The 6,010-nt window shown below is 49.5% G+C and overlaps 1 long non-coding RNA gene across 1 annotated transcript; it reads right to left on the bottom strand.

Moving 5' to 3' along the window:
* Window positions 1-3,585: 3,585 nt before the first annotated feature.
* LOC123150375 (uncharacterized) lies at window positions 3,586-5,676 on the bottom strand. Its single transcript, XR_006475073.1, has 2 exons — window positions 4,153-5,676; window positions 3,586-4,063 (listed from the first exon to the last, which is right to left on the bottom strand). It is a non-coding gene; the product is annotated as an uncharacterized lncRNA (long non-coding RNA).
* Between the last annotated feature and the right edge of the window lie 334 nt (window positions 5,677-6,010).

The raw sequence follows: 6,010 nt of genomic DNA, 5'->3' as shown, positions 1-6,010 counted from the left end.
CTAGGTGCCGAACAACGCCCTAGACCGTCGGGGCCACCGGAGGAGTGCCGGTCTCTAGACCCGGACGAGGCCCATCTGAAGAAGAAAACACAAAATGGTAATTATGATGTGCTAAGGTTGTTTGCTAAGCGTGGAAGACAACAACAAAAAAAGTATAATACCTATTATCGAGAATGCACAAGAAGGAAAGAGATCTAGGTTAGATGCTTTACCGAGAGCGCCTCCCGGAAAAGGTGGCCATTGCCGAGAGCCGAGAATCGACCCTCGGTAACCACTGCTCTAATTTTTCCCCTTCTCTTTTTGTTTTTTTTTTTGCACTATCTTTTTTGTATCTCATATTTCCTATGCTATTACGACCAAAGTTTGGAAATTCCATGACTTTTGATGAATTTTTTCGATTAAAGACTTTTGATGCACTCATATATATATATATATATATATATATATATATATATATATATATGTGTGTGTGTGTGTGTGTGTGTGTGTGTGTGTGTGTGTGTGTGTGTGTGTGTGTGTGTGTGTGTGTGTGCTTTTTGGGTTAGATTTGTACAAAACTCAACTTTAAAGAGTGTAAAGTAAAAAACATGAGAAGAAGCAGTTGTTGACCGTGGCCTACCCCCTCTCTCGGTGCCGGTCAACTTTCTAGACAAGCACCGAGAGAGAACTTTAAAGAGTGTAAGGTAAAAAAACATGAGAAGAAGCAGTTTTTGACCGTGGCCTACCCCCTCTCTCGGTGTCGGTCAACTTTCTAGACCGGCACCGAGAGAGAACTTTAAAGAGTGTAAAGTAAAAAACACGAGAAGAAGAAGTTGTTGACCATGGCCTACCCCCTCCCTCGGTGACGGTCAACTTCCTAGACCTCAGGGGCCACCGGATAGCACATGCATATACATGCGATGGCCTCCTTTGAGAGCACAAGAAGTTTTGAGGCCAATGGAGCAACAGGACCCACACTTCCTGGACAAACCGAACACATTCCCTCTCAACACGCATAGACTATCTCCAAGAACGGGCCTAGACTTGGTCTATCATCTCGCGATGATATGCACTAACACGGATAAGTAGTTATTCACCGTGGACTACACCCTCTCGGTGACGAACAATGCCCTAGACCGTTGGGGCCACTGGATGGGTGCTTGATATAGAGACCGCTCGAGGGGGGAGGGCACCCCTACATGCGTGTGGCCCATGCATATGCATGCAGGGGTTGTGTGCTATTTTTATTAAGCAACGCATGTCCTTGACGTGGCACGTGCCTCACAAACCACACACACGGGCTGGAACGTCTAGGACCGGCTGCGTCCGTCCCTGAGGTGATCCCGTGACAGAACGAGCCTAGACTTGGTCTGTCATCTCGCAATGACATGCACTAACACGGAGAAGCAGTTTTTCACCATGGAGTACACCCTCTCGGTGCCGAACAACGCCCTAGACCACCGGGGCCACCGGATGGGTGCTTGATATGGAGACTGCCCGAGGGAGGGTCCACCCCTACATGCGTGTGGCCCATGCATATGCATGCAGGGGTGGCGTGCTATTTGAATAAGGAACGCACGTCCTTGACGTGGCACGTGCCTCACAAACCACACACATGGGCGGGAACGTCGAGGGCCGGCTGCATTCGTCCCCGAGACAGAGTCTTCGGTGGGTGATCCCGTGACAGAACGGGCCTAGACTTGGTTTGTCATCTCGCGATAGCATGCACTAACATGAAGAAACAGTTATTCCACATGGCCTACCCCCTCTAGGTGCCGAACAACGCCCTAGACCGTCGGGGCCACCGGAGGAGTGCCGGTCTCTAGACCCGGACGAGGCCCATCTGAAGAAGAAAACATAAGATGGTAATTATGATGTGCTAAGGTTGTTTGCCAAGCGTGGAAGACAACAACAAAAAAAGTATAATACCTATTATCGAGAATGCACAAGAAGGAAAGAGATCTAGGTTAGATGCTTTACCGAGAACGCCTCCCGGAAAAGGTGGCCATTGCCGAGAGCCGAGAGTCGACCCTCGGTAACCACTGCTCTAATTTTTTCCCCTTCTCTTTTTGTTTTTGTTTTGCACTATCTTTTTTGTATCTCATATTTCATATGCTATTACGACCAAAGTTTGGAAATTCCATGACCTTTGATATATATATACAGCCGGTCTATTCTGATAATATTATCAAAATAACTATTTTGATAACACTTCCGCACTGCACGCTCAACGCAGGTGCACTGCACTTTCTGTAGCAAAATCACTGCAATACACACTAGTGAACTTCATGTCGTAAAAAACTGTACGCAGTATTTTTTCAGTACTGTTTTTGTTCTAGTTTTTTAACCGTTTATCGGAACGAGGCGTATGCTATACTGTTGGAAAGCTATGGATTATACGCAAGTTCGCCATGTTGACCACTTTTCAAGATTCCTCACGGTTTAAGAGCAGTTTTGAAAATGGTGCGGCCCATGATGAGTGTCAGCAAGCGTTTTTTCGCGTTTTTTTCTAAACCATTCGTCAGAATGAAGCAAACGATACATTGTTGGATAGATATCGTCGAGGCGCATCTTTTACATATGTATTATTTTCTCTAATTCATTACGGTTTTAGAGCAGTTTCAAATTTACTAAATGGCGGAATTCTGCTTTTTAAATTTTTTTAAATTTTCGGTACTGTTTTCGCTCCAGTTTTTGAACCGTCTGTCCAAATGAAGCATATGATACACCGTTGGAAAGCTACGGACAAGGCGCAACTATCATATGTTGAAATGTTTTTGAGATTCCTTATGGTTTTTAGTTAATTTTGAAAATCGTGCAGCTGATGACGAGAGGCAGCGGCCGTTTTTCGTGAAATTTTTCAAACTGCTTGTCGAAATGATTCAAATTATATGCCGTTGGATAGATATTGACGAGACGCAACTTTTTCATGTAGAACACTATCTCCGATTCCTTACGATTTGGCAACAATTTTGATTTTCAACGAAATGCGGACACTATTTTTTCGCGACCCAAAATCATCGTGTGTACTGCATCGGACTAAAAATCGCACTTCATCATATCGACAAGTGCATTGTATGATTTTTTTTGTGGGACGTAAATTTTTCCAAACGAGTTTTGGTTTTGTTGTCTTTTTTTCAACTTTTTTTATGAACTAGAGTGGACCACAAAGATAAGGGCAAGTGAGCCGCGACATATATCAAAGTGAACCACATTACCATCTTGTAGTTTCGCTGTTTTGTTTTCGCATTTTCATGTTGGGGGCAAGTGAACATCATCACTCTCAAAAGTGAACCACATCCGAGGACCAAATGCACTGCAAACGTTAATGTGGTCGACTGAATTTTGAGACAGACGACGCACTTCATAGAGGGGTAATGAGCTGCCACACAAAATGACCGATGGGGGGTAATGAGCTGCCACACAAAATGGCCGATGGGGGTGTACTGCACACATACACACACCGCATTGCAAGCATATACAAAAGGAACTGCATGCGCATGATACTTGTGGATTGTTGTCTCGTCGGCATTAGGTTCAATTTCTCATCCCTGGGAATTTGGAAAACAAAAAGAACTGGACCAATCGGCAACAAAAAGAACGGCATTACACAGCTGAACGAACTTCTCAAATACAAACAAAGGACTTCACAATACACACAAACGGCATCTATTTTACAATTTGTTACATTTTTTCTCACATATCCAAGAACAAAGTGAAACTTAAAAAAATCCAGTCGCACTGTAGCACCATGGCAACGGAACCCCGTCAAGAAGTGGGGAGAACTGCAATTCAGAAGAAAATATTCAGGATGGCGACCCTAGGCTCGATGTGGAGAACTGACTAGCAACTAGGGAGTAATCACCACCACTATTGCTACACAGAATAGCAACAAGAAAATATTCAGAAGAAAATCTGGGCAAGCTAGGCCATGAATGGGAAGAACATAAGAAATTGACCAGCGGAAGCAGCCATCGCGGTGGCTGTGCTAGGCTTGATGACCTCTTCCATGCCACTGATGTGCCGTCATGGTAGTCTTTGAACTGTGCAACAGGATCTCCAGTGCTTCTTCCATGCCACTTATCTGAAGAAACAACACCGACACTTCACACACCGCAACTGACCAAGAATAGAGACAGAGCACAAGGGAACAAGTGGCAAGCCATCACACACCTCTCATGCATCCAGCCCAATGCATCGCTCCACCAGCATGTAGGAACTGTAGGACACACGAACGCCATCTTCACGAAGTTGGGACTGCACTAAAAAAGAAGCACACTGTACTTGAACATAGCCAAAATAAAAAATAGAGAATTACACAAAATCAGTTTTTGGGGAAGATGATGCACGAACTGCATTTATGTTCCTTTTAGTCTCATCCGGGTGTGCAGTGCACTAGCTTTCTTATTTTCTTTTGTTGGTCCTTTCTTGTTTCCGCAAAAATAACAAAACTGAACAACAGCAGACTGCAGTGCACTTTGAGTTCTTTTGACTGTTGGCGGACGACTTAGGAAAAATAAGCAAACTAAATAGTGAACTCCAGCGGCAAATGAACTACAGCATAGCGCCTCACCCAGGGTGCTTAACTGCTTACGATGGCATGGTCAACGACCCATGGTGGAGCTAATGGAGCTGCTCACCGGCCATCAAGGTGCAGGCACAGAGAGAGAAGAGGGGATGTGAAGGTCGTGGTCATCAGGATGGGGGACCAACACAACGACTTGGGGGCTGTAGCCATCATGGATCTCGCAGGGACTAGCTACTAGGAGAGGAGGAAGTGGCGCACCAGTAGGGGGAAACGTCGGCCGCCCCAAGATCCGGTGGGGCAATGGTTGTTTGGTGGCCATCGGCATCTCCATAGGAGCCGCTGGTCGGAGCTGGCCTAGGGATGGGTGGCGTAGCCGGGGGCCTGGGGATGGGGATGGGTCACAAAGTGGAGGATTTGGAGGCATGAACTTGACCGATGTTGCTCGCGAGGGTGCCCGCACGCCGGGGCAGGGGTCGAGCTACACGCCGGGGTGAGGTGCACTGCACGCCACAGTTGCCCGCACTGCCTGTTGTACAGTTCAGAGGAGGGTAGAGGGGAGTCCGGTGGGGGAGAGCCAGGGGTGCGGCGCCGGCAGTGGCGGCCCGGATCCACCCGCGGTGTAGAGCGGAGGTGGTGGCGGCGAGGGTCAGGATCCGGGGGTGGTTGGTCCGCGCCGGAGGAGGGGGGCGCCCAGGCCTCGCCGGGGAGGAGGAAGAGACCCGGCTGCTCTCCTCCCTCGGGCCTGGCTGGATCGAGCGTCGCCATGGAGAGATGAATCTGATGGTGTGGGGAGGGGAGGTAGCAGGGACGACATGGCGGCGGGAGCTGTTGGGGAGGAGGCCTGAGCCCTCTCCCGAGCGCGGGATCCGACGCTTCTCGTCGGCGCGCGTCGTATCCAACGGCGGGGGCGTCGCTGTGGAGGATTGCGATGGGCGGATCCGGTGGCTGGCCTGCGCGGGGGCAGGTGGGGCGGGGAGGGTAGGTGGTTCGAGGTGGTGCGGCGGCGCAGGGGGGTGGAGGTGGCGCGGAGGTGCAGGGGAGGGAGGTGGCGTGGCGGTGGGAGGTCGCCGGCCAGGGGACGCGACGGCGGGTTGGTGGATCGGGGGGCTGGGGCGTGGGAGGAAGAAGGTGGAGGGGATCGGGGGAGGAGTGGGTGGAGGTGGGGTGGGTTTCTTTTTTTGTGTGGGGTAGTCGGGGTGTTATAGAATAAGGCCGAAGTGTTATTAGAATAAGGTCTTTAGGGTGGGTCTATTCTAATAACACCCTTAAGACCCTTATTCTACACATCCCTCACCTTATTCTGATAACACCGGATCAGACGCCCACCCACGAAGGAAAAAACCCAACCCCCACCTTATCTTGAAACCAGCCCACTCCGCTCTCTCCCTGTGCTCCCCACGACCTCCTCTTGCCAGCCTGTCGCCGCCCCACCTCCCGCCCCATGTTCCACACGCACCGCCGCCGCCCCGCATCCCGGCGCGCATCGCCGCCCTGCATCCCTTC

Source organism: Triticum aestivum, chromosome 7A (genome assembly GCF_018294505.1).
Source record: "Triticum aestivum cultivar Chinese Spring chromosome 7A, IWGSC CS RefSeq v2.1, whole genome shotgun sequence".
NCBI classification, from domain to species: Eukaryota; Viridiplantae; Streptophyta; class Magnoliopsida; order Poales; family Poaceae; genus Triticum; species Triticum aestivum.
The sequence above is the reverse complement of the archived record's forward strand: the minus strand, read 5'-3'. Positions and strand labels throughout refer to the sequence as shown.